Source organism: Ranitomeya variabilis, chromosome 6 (assembly GCF_051348905.1).
Source record: "Ranitomeya variabilis isolate aRanVar5 chromosome 6, aRanVar5.hap1, whole genome shotgun sequence".
Taxonomy (NCBI): Eukaryota; Metazoa; Chordata; class Amphibia; order Anura; family Dendrobatidae; genus Ranitomeya; species Ranitomeya variabilis.
In genome coordinates, this window is record NC_135237.1 from 365,608,855 (window position 1) to 365,629,839 (window position 20,985).

Here is a 20,985-nt window from a genome sequence, read left to right on the forward strand (position 1 = left end):
AAGTGTAGTGGCAAAAACCATCAAGTGCTACAAAGAAACTGGCTCACATGAGGACCGCCCCAGGAAAGGAAGACCAAGAGTCACCTCTGCTTCTGAGGATAAGTTTATCCGAGTCACCAGCCTCAGAAATCGCAGGTTAACAGCAGCTCAAATTAGAGACCAGGTCAATGCCACACAGAGATCTAGCAGCAGACACATCTCTACAACAACTGTTAAGAGGAGACTTTGTGCTGCAGGCCTTCATGGTAAAATAGCTGCTAGGAAACCACTGCTAAGGACCGGCAACAAGCAGAAGAGACTTGTTTGGGCTAAAGAACACAAGGAATGGACATTAGACCAGAGAAAATCTGTGCTTTGGTCTGATGAGTCCAAATTTGAGATCTTTGGTTCCAACCACCGTGTCTTTGTGCGACGCAGAAAAGGTGAATGGATGGACTCTACATGCCTGGCTGCCACCAAGAAGCATGGAGGAGGAGGTGTGATGGTGTGGGGGTGCTTTGCTGGTGACACTGATGGGGATTTATTCAAAATTGAAGGCATATTGAACCAGCATGGCTACCACAGCATCTTGCAGCGGCATGCTATTCCATCCGGTTTGCGTTTAGTTGGACCATCATTTATTTTTCAACAGGACAATGACCCCAAACACACCTCCAGGCTGTGTAAGGGCTATTTGACCAAGGAGGAGAGTGATGGGGTGCTACGCCAGATGACCTGGCCTCCACAGTCACCAGACCTAAACCCAATCGAGATGGGGTGAGCTGGACCGCAGAGTGAAGGCAAAAGGGCCAACAAGTGCTAAGCATCTCTGGGAACTCCTTCAAGATTGTTGGAAGACCATTCCCGGTGACTACCTCTTGAAGCTCATCAAGAGAATGCCAAGAGTGTGCAAAGCAATCATCAAAGCAAAAGGTGGCTACTTTGAAGAATCTAGAATATAAGACATAATTTCAGTTGTTTCACACTTGTTTGTTAAGTATATAATTCCACATGTGTTAGTTCATAGTTTTGATGCCTTCAGTGTGAATATACAATTTTCATAGTCATGAAAATACAGAAAAATCTTTAAATGAGAAGGTGTGTCCAAACTTTTGGTCTGTACTGTGGATCATTTCATCTTATGCACCATTACCTATTTTTTCCCAGAATACTGAATTAAATATCTGACAATATATACAGAAATAAAAATGATCATATACCTTGGCACGAGTATGGAAATGATCCGTTTCTCAGGACTATGGGAAAGCTGTGTGATAACCCATCTGAGATCTGCTATGGGAACCTAATTATCATATAAGCATCTTTCCCAGAAACACATATGACTGAATAAAATTTTTACAACTTCACATAAGTAACCATGAATTTATAATGATGGATTATTATTTCTCTAGGAGGTGATGTCCTTTACATGGATAGATAAGAGAAGTGAACACCGCATTGTGTAAGGCCCATCCCATATTGAACTTGCAATATACCATATTTACCAAACAGCCCTTGCATCATGATTATTGTAAAATAAATATTAGCATGTTAAGCTAGTACAGAAGGATATTCATTATTGTCCTCTTCATTCCTAAAACATATAGTCACATCCCCACCTATGGTGAATATGGTAAATGCAGCCATATCTTTCGTATATCCCATTTTCCTTGTATAGAGGCAAATTAAAATGTAACGAAGGGTCTACTCCTTTAATAGAAAGACTTGACTCATTGGGATGGGGCGATCGGTGTCTTTACAGCTGACAATAATGGATAAAACCGAGACAAATTATACACCATTATGAAGTGTTGCTGCTGGTGCAATGTTTTGCAATGGTTTCCTAAGGTAAAACAACTCCCATGTGGCAGATGACAGTGCTTACAGCATGAGCTTGCAGTTTCTGGCCCATAGCTAGGAGGAGGAGAGCAGGCAGTGGTTTATGATTAGCTAGACAGACTAGGATTTGCAGCCCTAGATGCACAGTCCTTTGTCTCCTACCTGACAATGGTGCTGAGATGCTGACTGATGCTTGTGTGATGCCCAGGGTTCAGGCTGTTGCTTGTCAGAGGCTGGGCTCTATATATTGTGCTTCCTGATGTCTTCCTCTCTATCCCTTGTCTCTTGTTCACAGATGGGCTGGAGGTAAGGGGAGTGGTGGTGGTGGAGCTGCTGCTGCAGGGGGTGGAGGTGGGGCTGTTACAGGCAATGCTCTGTGGATCAGACAAGGAGAGCTGATGCTAATGTGCTATAATCATAAAGAAGAGGAAGGAATGATCACCCAATCTATAATCACTTCCAATTCCCTTTTTCAGTACAGAGTTCAATATATAGAGAATTCCAGAAATCAACGATTATGTCAGTGGGATCCTGTGGCTAGATGTCGTGCTGCATACCTGGACCACTTCCCTTCATCTGCTCTCAGGAAGCAACTAGGAGGTTAATTTTTACAAATGATCATTTTTGTTCCATAACATAAGCAAAGAAAGAAATGGTGTGCAGCTTCTGCCTGTCCCTCCCATGTAGGCAGATCGAATTATAGATTATCCACAGATATAAGATACATCTGACAAATCTATGTACCTGTGCTGTCCGTGTAGATGGTGCCATGCAATCAGGATCTTGGACTAATAGTGACACATTTTAAAGTATTATTTCCAGAATTGTAACAATGAAAACAATGGAGGGCACCACTAGTAGGGATTTCCCGTTACAAGCTAAAGTGATATACTCATGACACAAAAAAAGAAGAAAAGGTAGCATGCAATATACAGAATTGTATGAGCTGTTATAGCTAGAGATGAGTGAATCTTTCACGTCCCAGTGTTCTCCAAACATACCAAAACTCCATTGAATTCAATGGGAGCAAAACCAAATGCATAGACAGCACCTTCAAAGGGATGGGGGCAAAAAGCTGCCCAAACAGATCAAATTAGGGGCAGACACCAGGAAAAGTGGCATCAATTGACCCAGTGTACAATTCGTATAAATGTGCAGCATGGATGCATGGGACAGGGCTTGAACCAGCATTTCTAGCTGAAACCGGTTTTTACGTACCGGTAATAGGATTTTACAGAGTCCACGACAGCACCCACAACGAGAGAGGGGATCCGCCCACCTTCCGGACAGGAACCTACAGGTTAAAAAGGGGCGGTCCCCCTCGCCCTCCAGTTTGTGTTCCAGAGTACAAGGGATACCGCCAATGAATCAGTACATGACAATATTCTCTTAAACACTACTAAATCCCATCACCTCTAAAGAGTGATCTCTAAGGCACACCTTCCAACAGAGTGCAGGAATAAGTAACTAAATACAGGGGGGGAATGTATGGGTGCTGTCGTGGACTCTGTAAAATCCTATTACCGGTACGTAAAAACCGGTTTTCCTATCGCCACAACAGCACCCACAACGAGAGACTTTCAAAGACTATTAACTGGGAGGGACCACAGCACTAAGTACTGAACGGCCAAACTGTAAGCTGGAATTAGCAGATAGATCAAGGCGATAGTGTTTATAAAAGGTGGAAGGTGATGACCAAGTTGCCGCCTTACATATCATTTCAATGGGGACATCTGCCTTCTCCGCCCAGGATGATGCCATGGCCCGAGTGGAGTGCGCCCTGATGCCTTCTGGTGGTGTTACTCCCCTGGCAGAGTAGGCAAGACATATCGCTTCTCTAATCCATCTGGCGATAGAGCTTTTCGTGACGCCAGAACCCTTTTTCCGATTCTGGAAAGAAATAAACAGAGCCCTACTCTGTCTCCAGTTTTGTGTCCTATCCAGGTATTCTAATATTGCCCTCTTAACATCTAGGGTATGATATTTTTTCTCCTCTTCTGAACCTGGATTTTCATAAAAAGATGGTAAATAAATCTCCTGAGTTCTATGAAATTTAGATGCTACTTTTGGCAAGTATGCAGGATCAGGTTTTAAGACAATTTTATCCTGGAGAATTATTAGATAGGGAGGATCTACTGATAACGCATGTATGTCACTGACCCTCCTGGCAGACGTTAATGCTAAAAGTAGGGCTGTTTTTAAGGTTACATTTTTTATCGAAATAGAGTCTAAAGGCTCAAAGGGAGGTTCGGTCAATGCGTCAAGCACCAGATTTAGATCCCAAGGGGGTATTCTTACAATATGGATTGGGTTAGAACGCTGACATGCCTTAATTAACCTAGCAACCCATCTATTACCAGCTATATCACTGTTATATAGAGCTCCCAAGGCTGAAACATGAACTCTTAGAGTGTTGACTGCTAAACCCAATTCCCAGCCTTTCTGAAGAAACTCTAAAATAGCTGAAATTGGAGCATTATCTCCTAATGGTTGCTGATGAAACATAAGGAATTTTTTCCAAATTTTTGTATAGATCTTTGTAGTAACCTCCTTCCTGCTTTTCAATAAGGTAGCTATTAAAGCACTAGAGAACCCCCTCTCCTTCAGAAGCTCCCTCTCAAGTTCCAAGCCGTTAAGTGAAGAGTCTCCAAATTTGGATGACGAAATGGACCCTGAGAAAGGAGTTCCGGAACCACTGGCAACACCCAGGGATCGGTCACAGACATTGTCCTGAGGAGAGAAAACCAAGGCCTCCTGGGCCAGAAGGGAGCAATTAAAATCACTCTGGCTCTTTCCTCCCGGATCTTCCTGAGAACTATCGGAACTAGACACATAGGGGGAAAAGCATACGCCAGCTGGAAGTCCCAACGGACACGAAGGGAATCCACTATGAATGGTTGGTCTGCTATCTGTAGGGATGCGAACCTCCTGACCTTCCTGTTCTCCCTGGTAGCAAATAGATCTATTGTCGGTAATCCCCACAGACTGACTATCTGATCGAATATGTGCTGGTCTAAGGGTACTGTCACACCGTGCAATTTTCGTCGCTACGACGGCACGATCCGTGACGTCGCAGCGTCGTATGAGTATCGCTCCAGCGTCGTAGACTGCGGTTACACTTTGCAATCACGGCGCTGGAGCGATGCCGAGGTTCGCTGGTAACCAGGGTAAACATCGGGTTACTAAGCGCAGGGCCAAGCTTAGTAACCCGATGTTTACCGTGGTTACCAGCGTAAAAGTAAAAACAAACAAACCGTACATACTCACCATCTGATGTCTGTCAGGTCCCTTGCAGTCTGCTTCCCGCTCTGACTGAGTGCAGCCATACAGTGAGAGCAGAGCGCAGCGGTGACGTCACCGCTGTGATCTGCTCTCACTTTCCGGCCGGCGCTCACAGTCAGAGCGGGAAGCAGTCTGCAAGGGACCTGACAGACATCAGATGGTGAGTATGTACGTTTTTTTTTTTTTTACTTTTACGCTGGTAACCACGGTAAACATCGGGTTACTAAGCGCGGCCCTGCGCTTAGTAACCCGATGTTTACCCTGGTTACCAGCGAACGCATCGCTGGATCGCTGTCACACACAACGATCCAGCGATGACAGCGGGAGATCCAGCGACGAAAGAAAGTTTCAAACGATCTGCTACGACGTACGATTCTCAGCAGGGTCCCTGATCGCTGCTGCATGTCAGACACTGCGATATCGTAACGATATCGCTAGAACGTCACGAATCGTACCGTCGTAGCGATCAAAATTGCACTGTGTGACAGTACCCTTAGGCCCACTCTCCCTGACGAAGGGAATGGTGACTGAGGTAGTCCGCCTGTATATTGAACTCCCCTTTTAGTTTCAACAAGTTTTTATTTTTATTTTCAAGATAAATCCAGAAAGCTTTACAACAAAATCCCACGCAGGGGAATATACTTGAATATTATCAAATTCCAGAATAACTTTAATGGTATTTAAACAATACAAATAAACACATAGACAAAGACACGTAAATGGAAAGAACAAGAAGGAAGGGGGGGAAGTAAGAGATCCATAACTGCATCATGGTGGTACCGATCAAACAATCAATGGTCAGGTATAAGGAGCAAGTCCAATAGAAACCATCGGATATTAGGTTAGCCTCATAGGGATAATGCTAAAATTTGGTCAAGATTACTGTTAGGATTCCTTTCAATCCATGGTCTCCACACTTTAAAATATGACTCCCAGGAGTCCTCTCTTGTAGCTTGTATTCGTTCACATAGCATGATAGTGTTCATCTTGTCAATTACTGGGGAGATAGATAGGGTAGCTGTTTTCCATTTCGCTGCAATGTGCAGCTTAGCAGCAAGAAATAGTTGATTAACTAAATTATGTAGCTTGTTGGAGAAGCCCGGATATCTGGCCCCCAGTAGGAACACTGCTATTTCTAACTGGATCGCTCCACCATATAGCTCTTCTACAATAGATTTGATTTTTGACCAAAAGGCGGACACAACCGGGCAATCCCACCACGTATGCCTCAGATCTCCCAAAGCGCCACATCCTCTGAAACACCGATCCGATATGTTTGAGAAGATAGCATGTAGCTTGCTCGGGACCAGATATGTTCTATGTAGAAGTTTGATAGACGTCTCAACTATAGAAGTCTGGAGACTGCCCTTAGTGAGGGAGCAACAACATTTTTGCCAATCTAATGGGGACATTATCTTATTAAAGTCATTTTCCCACTGTATCATATATTTAAGTTTTACATCTTCTGGTATTGCATTTAGGTTCGAATAGATTAACCCCTTAAGCCCCGAGGGTGGTTTGCACGTTAATGACTGGGCCAATTTTTACAATTCTGACCACTGTCCCTTTATGAGGTTATAACTCTGGAACGCTTCAACGGATCTTGGCGATTCTGACATTGTTTTCTCGTGACATATTGTACTTCATGATAGTGGTAAAATTTCTTCAATATAACTTGCATTTATTTGTGAAAAAAACGAATATTTGGCGAAAATTTTGAAAATTTCGCAATTTTCCAACTTTTAATTTTTATGCCCTTAAATCACAGACATATGTCACGCAAAATACTTAATAAGTAACATTTCCCATATGTCTACTTTACATCAGCACAATTTTGGAACCAAAATTTTTTTTTGTGACGGAGTTATAAGGGTTAAAAGTTGACCAGCAATTTCTCATTTTTACAACACCATTTTTTTTTAGGGACCACATCTCATTTGAAGTCATTTTGAGGGGTCTATATGATAGAAAATACCCAAGTGTGACACCATTCTAAAAACTGCACCCCTCAAGGTACTCAAAACCACTTTCAAGAAGTTTATTAACCCTTCAGGTGTTTCACAGGAATTTTTGGAATGTTTAAATAAAAATGAACATTTAACTTTTTTTCACACAAAATTTATTTCAGATCCAATTTGTTTTATTTTACCAAGGGTAACAGGAGAAAATAGACCCCAAAATTTGTTGTACAATTTGTCCTGAGTACGCTGATACCCCATATGTGGGGGTAATCCACTGTTTGGGCGCATGGCAGAGCTCGGAAGGAAAGGAGCGCCATTTGACTTTTCAATGCAAAATTGACTGGAATTGAGATGGGACGCCAAGTTGCATTTGGAGAGCCCCTGATGTGCCTAAACATTGAAACCCCCCACAAGTGACACCATTTTGGAAAGTAGACCCCCTAAGGAACTTATCTAGATGTGTGGTGAGCACTTTGACCCAACAAGTGCTTCACAGAAGTTTATAATGCAGAGCGGTAAAAATAAAAAATCATATTTTTTCACAAAAATGATCTTTTCGCCCCCAATTTTTTATTTTCCCAAGGGTAAGAGAAGAAATTGGACCTCAAAAATTGTTGTGCAATTTGTCCTGAGTACGCTGATACCCCATATGTGGGTGTAAACCATTGTTTGGGCGCAGGGCAGAGCTCGGAAGGGAAGGAGCGCCATTTGACTTTTCAATGCAAAATTGACTGGAATTGAGATGGGACGCCATGTTGCATTTGGAGAGCCCCTGATGTGCCTAAACATTGAAACCCCCCACAAGTGACACCATTTTGGAAAGTAGACCCCCTAAGGAACTTATCTAGATGTGTGGTGAGCACTTTGACCCAACAAGTGCTTCACAGAAGTTTATAATGCAGAGCCGTAAAAATAAAAAATCATATTTTTTCACAAAAATGATCTTTTCGCCCCCATTTTTTTATTTCCCCAAGGGTAAGAGAAGAAATTAGACCACAAAAGTTGTTGTGCAATTTGTCCTGAGTACGACGATACCCCATATGTGGGGGTAAACCACTGTTTGGGCGCATAGCAGAGCTCGGAAGGGAAGGAGCGCTATTTTACTTTTCAATGCAAAATTGACTGGAATTAAGATGGGATGCCATGTTGCGTTTGCAGAGCCCCTGATGTGCCTAAACATTGAAACCCCCCACAAGTGACACCATTTTGGAAAGTAGACCCCCTAAGGAACTTATCTAGATGTGTGGTGAGCACTTTGACCCAACAAGTGCTTCACAGAAGTTTATAATGCAGAGCCGTAAAAATAAAAATTCCTTTTTTTTCACAAAAATGATTTTTTAGCCCCCAGTTTTGTATTTTTACAAGGGTATCAGGATAAATTGGACCCCAAAAGTTGTTGTCCAATTTGTCCTGAGTATGCTAATACCCAATATGTGGGGGGGAACCACTGTTTGGGCGCATGACAGAGCTCGGAAGGGAAGGAGCGCCATTTGGAATGCAGACTTAAATGGATTGGTCTGCAGGCGTCACGTTGCATTTGCAGAGCCCCTGATGTACCCAAACAGTACAAACCCCCCACAAGTGACCCCATATCGGAAACTAGACCCCCCAAGGAACTTATCTAGATGTGTTGTGAGAACTTTGAACCCCCAAGTGTTTCACTACAGTTTACAACGCAGAGCCGTGAAAATAAAAAATCTTTTTTTTCCCACAAAACTTATTTTTGGGCCCCCAGTTTTGTATTTTTCCAAGGGTAGCAGGAGAAATTGGACCCCAAAAGTTGTTGTACAATTTGTCCTGAGTACGCTGATACCCCATATGTGGGGGTAAACCACTGTTTGGGCGCATGGGAGAGCTCGGAAAGGAAGTAGCACCGTTTGACTTTTCAATGCAAAATTGACAGGAATTGAGATGGGACGCCATGTTGCGTTTGGAGAGCCACTGGTGTGCCTAAACATTGAAACCCCCCACAAGTGACACCATTTTGGAAAGTAGACCCCCTAAGGAACTTATCTAGATGTGTTTTGAGCGCTTTGACCCACCAAGGGCTTCACAGAAGTTAATAATGCAGAGCCGTAAAAATAAAACAAAAATTTTTTCCCACAAAAATTATTTTTTTAGCCCCCAGTTTTGTATTTTCCCGAGGGTAGCAGGAGAAATTGGACCCCAAAATTTGTTGTCCAAGTTGTCCTGAGTGCGATGATACACCATATGTGGGGAGAACCACTGTTTGGGCGCATGGGAGGGCTCGGAAAGGAAGGAGCGCCATTTGGAATGCAGACTTAGATGGAATGGTCTGCAGGCGTCACATTGCGTTTGCAGAGCCCCTAATGTACCTAAACAGTAGAAACCCCCCACAAGTGACACCATGTTGGAAAGTAGACCCCCTAAGGAACTTATCTAGATGTGTGGTGAGCACTTTGACCCACCAAGGGCTTCACAGAAGTTTATAATGCAGAGCCATAAAAATAAAAACAAAAATTTTTTCCCACAAAAATTATTTTTTAGCCCCCAGTTTTGTATTTTCCCGAGGGTAACAGGAGAAATTGGACCCCAAATGTTGTTGTCCAATTTGTCCTGAGTGCGCTGATACCCGATATGTGGGGGGAACCACCGTTTGGACGCATGGAAGGGCTCGGAAGTGAAGGAGCGCCATTTGGAATGCAGACTTAGATGGAATGGTCTGCAGGCGTCACATTGCGTTTGCAGAGCCCCTAATGTATCTAAACAGTAGAAACCCCCCACAAGTGACACCATGTTGGAAAGTAGACCGCCTAAGGAACTTATCTAGATGTGTGGTGAGCGCTTTGACCCACCAAGGGCTTCCCAGAAGTTTATAATGCAGAGCCGTAAAAATAAAACTAAAAATTTTTCCCACATAAAATATTTTTCAGCCCCCGGTTTTGTATTTTCCCGAGGGTAACAGGAGAAATTGGACCCCAAAAGTTGTTGTCCAATTTGTCCTGAGTGCGCTGATACCCCATATGTGGGGGGAACCACTGTTTGGATGCATGGGAGGGCTCGGAAGGGAAGGAGCGCCATTTGGAATGCAGACTTAGATGGAATGGTCTGCAGGCGTCACATTGCGTTTGCAGAGCCCCTAATGTACCTAAACAGTAGAAGCCCCACACAAGTGACCCCATTTTGGAAACTAGACCCCCCAAGGAACTTATCTAGATGTGTTGTAAGAACTTTGAACCCCCAAGTGTTTCACTACAGTTTATAACGCAGAGCCGTGAAAATAAAAAATCTTTGTTTTTCCCACAAAAATTATTTTTTAGCCCCCAGTTTTGTATTTTCCCAGGGGTAACAGGAGAAATTGGACCCCAAAGGTTGTTGTCCTATTTGTCCTGAGTACGCTGATACCCCATATGTTGGGGTAAACCCCTGTTTGGGCACACGGGAGAGCTCGGAAGGGAAGGAGCACTGTTTTACTTTTTCAACGCAGAATTGGCTGGAATTGAGATCGGACGCCATGTCGCGTTTGGAGAGCCCCTGATGTGCCTAAACAGTGGAAACTCCCCAATTCTTACTGAAACCCTAATCCAAGCACACCCCTAACCCTAATCCCAACAGTAACCCTAACCACACCTCTAACCCTGACACACCCCTAACCCTAATCCCAACCCTATTCCCAACCGTAAATGTAATCTAAACCCAAACCGTAACTTTAGCCCCAACCCTAACCCTAACTTTAGCCCCAACCCTAACTGTAGCCTTAACCCTAGCTCCAACCCTTGCCCTAACCCTAGCCCTAATGGGAAAATGGAAATAAATACATTTTTTTTTTCCTAACTAAGGGGGTGATGAAGGGGGGTTTGATTTACTTTTATAGCGAGTTTTTTAGCGGATTTTTATGATTGGCAGCCGTCACACACTGAAAGACGCTTTTTATTGCAAAAAATATTTTTTGCGTTACCACATTTTGAGAGCTATAAATTTTCCATATTTTGGTCCACAGTCATGTGAGGTCTTGTTTTTTGCGGGACGAGTTGACGTTTTTATTGGTAACATTTTTGGGCACGTCACATTTTTTGATCGCTTTTTATTCCGATTTTTGTGAGGCAGAATGACCAAAAACCAGCTATTCATGAATTTCTTTTGGGGGAGGCGTTTATACCGTTCCGCGTTTGGTAAAATTGATAAAGCAGTTTTATTCTTCGGGTCAGTACGATTACAGCGATACCTCATTTATATCATTTTTTTATGTTTTGGCGCTTTTATACGATAAAAACTATTTTATTGAAAAAATAATTATTTTTGCATCGCTTTATTCTCAGGACTATAACTTTTTTATTTTTTTGCTGATGATGCTGTATGGTGGCTCGTTATTTGCGGGACAAGATGACGTTTTCAGCGGTACCATGGTTATTTATATTTGTCTTTTTGATCGTGTGTTATTCCACTTTTTGTTCGGTGGTATGATAATAAAGCGTTGTTTTTTGTCTCGTTTTTTTTTTTTTTTTCTTACGGTGTTTACTGAAGGGGTTAACTAGTGGGCCAGTTTTATAGGTCGGGTCGTTACGGACGCGGCGATACTAAATATGTGTACTTTTATTGTTTTTTTTTATATATTTAGATAAAGAAATGTATTTATGGGAATAATATTTTTTTTTTTTTTCATTATTTTGGAATATTTTTTTTTATTTTTTTTTACACATTTGGAATTTTTTTTTTTTACTTTTTTACTTTGCCCCAGGGGGGGACAATACAGATCGGTGATCTGTCAGTTTGCATAGCACTCTGACAGATCACCGATCTGCGAGAAGTGCAGGCTGCTTCACAGTGCCTGCTCTGAGCAGGCTTCTGTGAAGCCACCTCCCTCCCTGCAGGACCCGGATCCGCGGCCATCTTGGATCCGGGTCTGGAGCAGGCAGGGAGGGAGGTAAGACCCTCGCAGCAACGCGATCACATCGCGTTGCTGCGGGGGGCTCAGGGAAGCCCGCAGGGAGCCCCCTCCCTGCGCGATGCTTCCCTGCACCGCCGGCACATCGCGATCATGTTTGATCGCGGTGTGCCGGGGGTTAATGTGCCGGGGGCGGTCCGTGACCGCTCCTGGCACATAGTGCCGGATGTCAGCTGCGATATGCAGCTGACACCCGGCCGCGATCGGCCGCGCTCCCCCCGTGAGCGCGGCCGATCGCGTATGACGTACTATACCGTCGGTGGGAATTAAGGCCCACCCCACCTCGACGGTATAGTACGTCAGATGGGATTAAGGGGTTAAAGAGATAGCTCCCCCGCCCAGTGGATCACTTAAACATATTTGTTCATAACCTGATGGGCGGTGGCTGGTGCCATGTCCCAGTATCTGTTCTGCAAAATGAAAAATTTGGATGATACGCAATATTTCAGAGCTTGGTGGAGAGTATTTTTGGATGAACTCATGCTTGGTGAGTAGAGTGTTAAATGGTGAGGTAAGCTGTTTGAGGGTAATTAAACCTCTAGATGTCCACCAACTGAAAGGGCGAGGATCCAACCCTGGGGGGAAAGCCGGATTGTGAAAAATATGTGTCATTAAGGAGGACCTGGATTGCAGAGAGTGTTTAAATCTCTCCTTCCTCCACAGCATCAGGGAGTGTGCTGTAAAAGGGGCTGATTTATGAATCCCTTTCGGGAGTCTCTGCAGCTTCCACATGAGGCCAGGAAGGGTAAATGGGGAAAGGAGGTGTGATTCGAGATTCACCCATCTGGGTGTGCTGTGTTTGTCAGCATTAGCACCTATTAGCTGGGCTAGTTGGGCCGCTCTATAATATAAGATGAAGTTGGGTAGGGACAGACCCCCCCGTCTCCTGTTGATAAACATAGTCTTAAGCCTTATTCTAGGCTTCTTCCCCTGCCATATGAATTTAGAAATCGTGTTGTGGATATCTAGCAACGTTTTGGCGGGGAGAGGAATGGGCAAGGATCGAAAAACATACAGAAATCGTGGTAAGGAAACCATCTTAATGGCGTGGAGTCTACCCAACCAGGTTAAGGGCATGGATGACCATCTAGTAAGGTCCGATTTGAGGTTAGAGATTAAGGGAGCATAGTTCCATTTAAATAAAGTCGACCTATGGGAAGTTAAATTTATACCAAGATAGGTTAAGTATTGCTCATTTCTGGTAAATTTGAATTGCGCTGTTATGTTGTTTTGTGTGTCCCTGGGAGTGTTAATAAACAGGGCTTCAGATTTATCTACGTTAATCTTGAGGCCTGAGACCAATTCAAATTCATGGAGAGCGACAAAAAGATTTGGGAGTGTAATTATGGGATTGACTAAGGACAAAAGCAGATCATCTGCAAAAAGGCTGGCCTTGTAGTGGTCACCTCTAATTGTAGGTCCATTAATGTTAGGGTTGGTTCTGATAGCTTCCGCCAATGGCTCCATGGCTAGGGCGAATAGAGCTGGGGAAAGTGGGCATCCTTGCCTGGTGCCACGTTGGATGTTAATAGGGGTAGGCTGGTTTGAGGGTAACTTAAGGTAGGCCATGGGGCGGTCATACAGAAGTTTAAGGCAGGAGGTGAAACCACTCGGAAAGCCAAACTTCGCAAGGACTTCGAACAAGTACAACCACGACACCGAGTCAAAGGCCTTCTCTATATCGAGTGCTAACAAGAGTAGGGGCTGTTTGGAGTGGTTAGCTAAATGTATTAAATTAAGGTTCCTCCTAATATTGTCTGGGCCCTGTCTTCTGGGAATGAACCCCACTTGATCCCGGTGAATTAGGGTAGGCAGTATTTTATTTATTCTGGCCGTGATTATAGATGTAAACATTTTTAAGTCTATGTTTAGTAGTGAAATAGGCCTGTAGTTTTTGGGGTAAAGGTGATCTTTCTTCGGTTTTGGAATCACAGTGACGTGGGCAACGTAAAATTCAGATGGCATTTGGGCTCCATTTAGTAAAGCGTTACAGAAGCTTTGTATATGAGGTATAAGTATGCTGTCAAATTTTTTATAATACTGCGCTGTGAGCCCATCAGGCCCTGGAGCCTTATTTTTTTTAAAATTTTTGATCGTTGTTTTTATTTCTTCAGAGTCAATTGGAGCTTGAAGATGTGCTATATCAGAATTTGGGACTTTAGGTAACGTCAGGTCTTTGAGGAAGTTCTGGATGCGAGTTGGAGAAGGAGGCCGTGGGAGGGAGTAAAGATTTTGATAAAATTGGTGAAACATTTTATATATTGCATCAGGATGGGCAGTGATACGGCCTGAAGAATCTTTAATGTGGGGGATATTATTCAGGAGCTCTCTACTCTTAAGTTTACGGGCCAACATGCTGCTTGGTTTGTTTGCATATTTGTGAAAGGTAGATTTAGTCCAGGCCAGGGCTCTCTCTGATCTATTTGTTAGAATGGTATTGAGTTGTAATTTAGTTTCACGAATTTTCTTAATTAGATAAAGTGAGGGGAGGTTTTGGTTTGCCTGTTCTAATTTTGAGAGTTTATTTTCTAATTGTGATTGTAGCTCTGTCCTTTGCTTTTTTTTGCTAGAGGCAATTTTAATTAGGGTCCCTGTTATAAATTTTTTGTGTGCCATCCACACATTTCCCGGGGACACCTCTGCAGTATTGTTGGTTTGGAAATATAGATTCAGCTCGTCCTTTATGGTAGACAAAACCGATGGGTCTACTAGTAGGGATTCATTCAGTCTCCACCTGAAGAGTCTAGAAGAGGTAATGGCAAAGTTAAATGCAGATAGGACAGCATCGTGGTCTGACCAAGACGATACTATATGTCGGGAGAACAAAACCGAAGGGAGTGTTCTGGAGGACGTGAGATGTAGGTCAATTCTGGAATAGGATTTTTGTGCAGGTGAAAAGTATGTATATCCCCTCTGAGGGCCATTTTGCTCTCGCCAGATATCGGCCAGACAATTTACTTTCAGCATTTGTAGGATCTTTTTCCTGTCTGTTTTTGATATGTCTACTCGATTCAGAGAACTGCTGTCGAGCGACGGGCTGAGAGTGAGATTAAAGTCGCCACACCAGACAAGATGATGATATGAGAATGAGGCTAATTTTGATAGGATTAAACGCATGACCCGAGTCTGAGCAGCCGTTGGCAGGTAGCTATTAACAATGCATATATTTAGACCTTGCAGGGTTCCCATCAAGATAATGAATCTGCCCTCAGGGTCGGAACACGTGTTGGTGGGTTGGAATGAAAAACTGTTTTTAATTAAAATGGCCACACCCCTTGTTTTACGGTCCCAAGTTGAAAGGAAAAATTTTGAATAGTGTGCGTCCAGGAATTTGGGTTGGGATGAATTGGAAAAATGGGTTTCCTGAATGCAAATTACATCCGGATTGTGCTTCTGATAATCGAGAAAGGCCTTTTTGTGTTTTACAGGTGAGTTGAAGCCCCTAACATTATGGGAAAGTATTCTACACATGTTTGGTTAAGTGAGCATTGCTAAAAGAAGGCAAACCATCACCCCCCACCCGACCTCGGCCTACAAATTCACCACCGCAGCCAAAATCTCTAAGTAGAAACAAAGGGAAAGAGACAAACAAGGGGAGGACGTCGACACAAAACATAGCATAAGTTTTCCAAAGGGCATTGAGCCCACAAAATATGGCGATCTGGGGTCCCATATTAAAAGGGATACCAAAAATCGCCAGGGTTGGGCAGCATGATACAACCCTTAGAACCCCAACCCTTGAATCATATAAGGTTGACTGTAAAATAAGGGGGGGGGAAGGGGGATGGGGGGGGAAGGGGGATGGGGAAGGAGGGGGAATTGCCCAAAAAAAAGGAGGGGTAGGGAAAAGGGAACTGAATAATGCATTAGTAGGTAATACAACTGTAAATAGACCGAACATTAACTGCTAGGTAGTTAATCTAAATTCAGAGCAGGGCAAAGTTAACAACAGGCCCCATAAACATAAGCTAGAGAAACATGAATGATTTTGGGGATATCAAATTTTGAGTTATGCAGATCAGGTAATCTGAGTGTCTTGACTTCTTGTTCTGGGATGGGTTGTCCATTCCCTTGTTGGCCTGGGTTTTCTTTGCGGAAGCGAGGGATGTGGAAGCGAGGGAGTCTGTGAAGATAGTGGAATACTAGCCTTTATCAAGGCCTGGGTTCCTTCCTCTAGTGACCGGCAGGTATAGAGCTTAGACTTGAAAGTGAAGATAAGAGCGAATGGAAAACCCCACTTGTATTTAACCTGAGCCTCTTGTAGGGAGGTAGTAATTGGCCTGAGGGCCCTTCTTCTGGCCAATGTAGTGGGCGCAATGTCTGCATAAATGTGCACTGAGTCTGGTAGGCCAGGTAAGATAGGTTGGTTTCTAGCCGCCAGCAAGATCTGATCACGGGTCTCCTCATAGTGCATCTTTAGTATTACATCTCTGGGCATAGCATTAGATCTTGGCTTACCCAGTGCCCTGTGTATTCTTGTAATATGGAGAAGGGCCGGGTCTAGGTCAGGTAGAAGGGCTGCAAAAAGGCCTGCTGCTGTATCTTTAAGGGCAACCACATGTTCAGGAAGTCCTCTAATTCGAATGTTGCTTCTTCTGGACCTGTTCTCATAATATTCACATCTCAATTCCAACTCAGTAATACGGTCAGTATGCCGCTTGAGAGTCTCCTGATCTTCCTCCAGCGCGTCAGAGACAACATCCACTTTTTCCTCCAAGTTATTTGTGCGCTGTGCCAGGTCTTGTAACTGGGATGAGATACCCTGCATGGCGGTGGTAAGCTCCTCTCTAAAGGTTTCTTGCAAGGACCTCGTGAGGGCAGCCGTTGAAATCATTGCTTCAGAGCTTGGGGAAGCATCTTCCCGCTCTGCGCCCCCATTACCCCGAGTTGCAGAAGCAGACGGGGGGTTAGTTGCTGCAGCCATTTTGGAGGGGGTGCCGTTCATAAGGAGGTCTGAAATGGTGCGGCCCGTCGGCTGTGCTGTGCCCCCCTTTTTTGGCATTACTGATTGCCCTGCTCTTAAAGTCAGACTGTCCCCGGGAGGGGAATATTTACAATGTTTCGGTCGCTGGAAAGGGTTGAATGGGGTCCGTCGGGTAGCAGAGCTCAGCACAACATGACTGTCATTGCCGTACTCTGCACATGCGCCCCGTCAATAAAGTTTCATCTACTTGCTGATTTCACTTAGTTGCAAGATGAGCCGCATGCAGAGGGAGGCCGCATGGGCTGGAAGCTAATGATACTGCTTTTAGTGTGTTCAGTCCCGGCTACAACGTCCACTACTTTCTGCTGAATTGAAGTGCCTCGTACTCAGGGCAGCAGTAGGCAATGTGGCAGCAAGAGATAAGGCACAAGTGTAGGCTGCAGGCGGGGAGTGATCCCAGCACAGGGTGTCGCTTTCTGCTGAAGTGTGCTTCGGTGTAACAGTGCATAAACATCCACAGCTATCTCTCCAGCTCAGTAAGTGTTAAACAGATGGGTATGGGGCAGCAGGAGACAAGGCACAAGTACAGGCTGCAGGCGGGGAGTGATCCCAGCACAGGGTGTTTTCTGCTGAAGTGTGCTTCCATGTAACAGTGCACAAACATCCACAGCTATCTCTCCAGCCCACTAAGGGTACCGTCACACAGTGGCATTTTTATCGCTACGACGGTACGATTCGTGACGTTCTAGCGATATCGTTACGATATCGTTGTGTCTGACACGCTACTGCGATCAGGCACCCAGCTGAGAATCGTACGTCGTAGCACATCGTTTGAAACTTTCTTTCGTCGCTGGATCTCCCGCTGTCATCGCTGGATCGTTGTGTGTGACAGCGATCCAGCGATGCGTTCGCTGGTAACCAGGGTAAACATCGGGTTACTAAGCGCAGGGCCGCGCTTAGTAACCTGATGTTTACCGTGGTTACCAGCGTAAAAGTAAAAAAAAACAAACAGTACATACTCACCATCTGATGTCCGTCAGGTCCCTTGCAGTCTGCTTTCCGCTCTGACTGTCTGCCGGCCGGAAAGTGAGAGCAGATCACAGCGGTGACGTCGCCGCTGCGCTCTGCTCTCACTGTATGGCCGGATCTCAGTCAGAGCAGGAAGCAGACGGCAAGGGACCTGACGGACATCAGATGGTGAGTATGTACTGTTTGTTTTTTTTTACTTTTACGCTGGTAACCACGGTAAACATCGGGTTACTAAGCGCGGCCCTGCGCTTAGTAACCCGATGTTTACCCTGGTTACCTGGGGACTTCGGCATCGCTCCAGCGCCGTGATTGCAACGTGTGACCGCAGTCTACGACGCTGGAGCGATAATCATACGACGCTGCGACGTCACGAATCGTGCCGTCGTAGCGATGTAAATGGTACTGTGTGACGGTACCCTAAGTGTTAAACAGATGGGTATGGGGCAGCAGGAGATAAGGCACAAGCACAGGCTGCAGGCGAGTGATCCCAGCACGGGGAGACGCTTTCTGCTGAAGTGTGCCTCAGTGTAACAGTGCACAAACATCCACAGCTATCTCTCCAGGCCAGTAAGTGTTAAACAGGTGGGTGTGGGGCAGCAGGAGACAAGGCACATGTACAGATTGCAGACGGGGAGCGATCCCAGCAAAGGTATAGCTCCCGTTTCAAGCGTGCAGGGGCTCCCTCCACACCATGCGGCGAGTCAAAGATGGCGCCAGGACTGGCGGGAAAACTTACAGCTCCCTCACCTCGCCGACAGGGATGTGTCCAGGGGAATTACCAGGCCTCCAGGAGAGCAGAGCGCCGTCACAGGCGATGAGTTCGTCTAGCAATATCGCCGACCGTGGTGTCCCTCTATGTCTGCAGGCACCACCGCATGGGACAGGGACCGGGTTATGGAAGCAGCAGTCCAGAGCGCCGCCAAGCACAGCGAGATGCACCGGACCGCAGGGGGCACAGCTGCAGGTAAGCAGTGAGCCGCATGAGCGGCAAGCCGAGGCTGGAGAGGGTGTGTGGGAAGGGGGCAGCTCGTACCTCCCCGCGGTCGCCGCAGCCCGGCACAGACCTGGCCCGTGGATCTGTTAAAGATGGCGGCGCCGCCGTCCTGTCTCCCTCTCCCCTCTCAGTTTCTGGGACTCGTGCTGGGGTGGGGTGCACCGTCCACTCCAGGGTCAGGCACAGCTTCTTGTCTGTCTATGGGGTTATTTCTCACGCTGCAGGGCTAATTAAATTTAGTGGGAATCCAGCGCTGGGCAGGAGCTCCTCAGACATGCGACTGTTTCCCTTCACAGCCAGGCCACGCCCCCCTGAACTCCCCTTTTATATGAACTGCCGACAGGGATTGTAGGTGATTCTCGGCCAGACACAATATCTGTGCTGTAGTGATCATTAGGGATCGTGATCTTGTCCCTCCCTGATGATTGATGTAGGCCACCACAGTCATATTGTCTGTTTGTATTTGTACATGCGAATTCCTCAGGGATGGTAGGAAGCAAAGAAGAGCTTGATTGACTGCAGCAAGCTCTCTTAGGTTTGAGGAATTCTGGGACTCCTGAGTCGACCAACGTCCCTGGGTTAGACTGTCTCCTATATGGGCTCCCCAACCGAATGGACTGGCATCTGTCGTAACTATGTTGTCCGGAGTGATGTTCCAGAGAACTCCTTTTGATAAATGTGCCAGATTGAGCCACCATCTCAGATCGTGAAGAGTGGCGGTTGATAGACTGAACCTTCTGCTCAGAGCACCATGAAGATCCTTTTCTGCTTGAAGAACTTCGTATTGAAGCATTCGGGTATGAGCTTGAGCCCATCTCACTGCCGATATACATGCAGTCAAAGATCCTAGCAGAGACATTGCGTCTCTTAAACTTAAGTTTGGAGCTTTCCTTACGACCGTGATCCTTTGAATGACCTTCAGCTTCTTGTCTTCTGGTAGGAAGGATGACTGATTTTCCGAGTCTAGAAGAACTCCTAGGAACACCTGACGTCTTGTGGGTTCCAGTTTTGACTTTTCCCAGTTGACTAACCATCCGAGTTCCTGTAGGGATGATATTACGGCATTTACCCTAGACGTACACTGAGCAATTGAATTTCCAACTATTAAAAAATCGTCTAGATAGGGCACCACAAGGGTTTCCTTTTCCCTGATATGGGCCATTACTTCCGAAACAACTTTTGTAAAAATTCTAGGAGCCATGGACAGGCCAAAGGGCATTGCTAAAAATTGGAAATGTTTAATCTGATGGTTTACCCATACTGCCATCCTGAGAAATTGCTGGTGATTTCTGTGAACTGGAAGATGGTAGTACGCATCTTTTAGATCCAAAACCGACATGTAGCACCTAGGAAACAAAAGCTTAGTTGTTGATTTAATGGATTCCATCTTAAAAGCGCGGTACTTAAGATATTCATTCAATTTATGTAAATTTATGATAGTCCTAAAGGACCCATCAGGTTTAGAGATTAAGAACAGGGGAGAATAAAAACCCGTCTTCTCCTGATGTTTTGGTACTTCTTCAATAACTCGCTTTGTAAGCAATTGTTGAATCTCTAATTCTAAGGCCTGTTGTTGGGCCGGAGTGTCCAGTGATGTTATAACAAAATGATTTGGGGGAGTTCTCAAAAATTCTAATTTTAATCCTGACTCGACTACCCCCATTATCCAGGCACTAGATGTTATCTTTTTCCATTCCGCTGAGAAGAATCTTAAGGTACCTTCACACGAAGCGACGCTGCAGCGATAGCGACAACGATGTCGATCGCTGCAGCGTCGCTGTTTGGTCGCTGGAGAGCTGTCACACAGACCGCTCTCCAGCGATCAACTATGCCGAGGTCCCCTGGTAACCAGGGTAAACATCGGGTAACTAAGCGCAGGGCCGCGCTTAGTAACCCGATGTTTACCCTGGTTACCAGCGTAAAATCTAAAAAAAACAAACAGCACATACTTACATTCACGTCCCCCTGCGTCCACTTCCTGACTGACTGAGCGCCGTACAGCGAGAGCAGAGCGGTGACGTCACCGCTGTGCTGCTTTCACTTTCACTTTGCGGCGCTGAGTCAGAGGAGG

The 20,985-nt window shown here is 45.2% G+C and overlaps 1 protein-coding gene across 4 annotated transcripts in view; it reads right to left on the reverse strand.

Annotated features, from left to right (window-relative positions):
• The window catches only part of KIAA0319 (KIAA0319 ortholog), a 61,303-nt gene extending 59,177 nt beyond the window's left edge, over positions 1 to 2,126 (reverse strand). For 2 of the 4 annotated variants that reach the window (XM_077269987.1, XM_077269986.1), the window contains exon 1: positions 1,981 to 2,126. The gene's annotated coding sequence lies outside the window, so the exon portion shown is untranslated. The remainder of the gene's footprint in view (positions 1 to 1,980) is intronic. The other 2 variants (XM_077269989.1, XM_077269988.1) reach the window with 1 other exon arrangement.
• Positions 2,127 to 20,985: the final 18,859 nt, after the last annotated feature.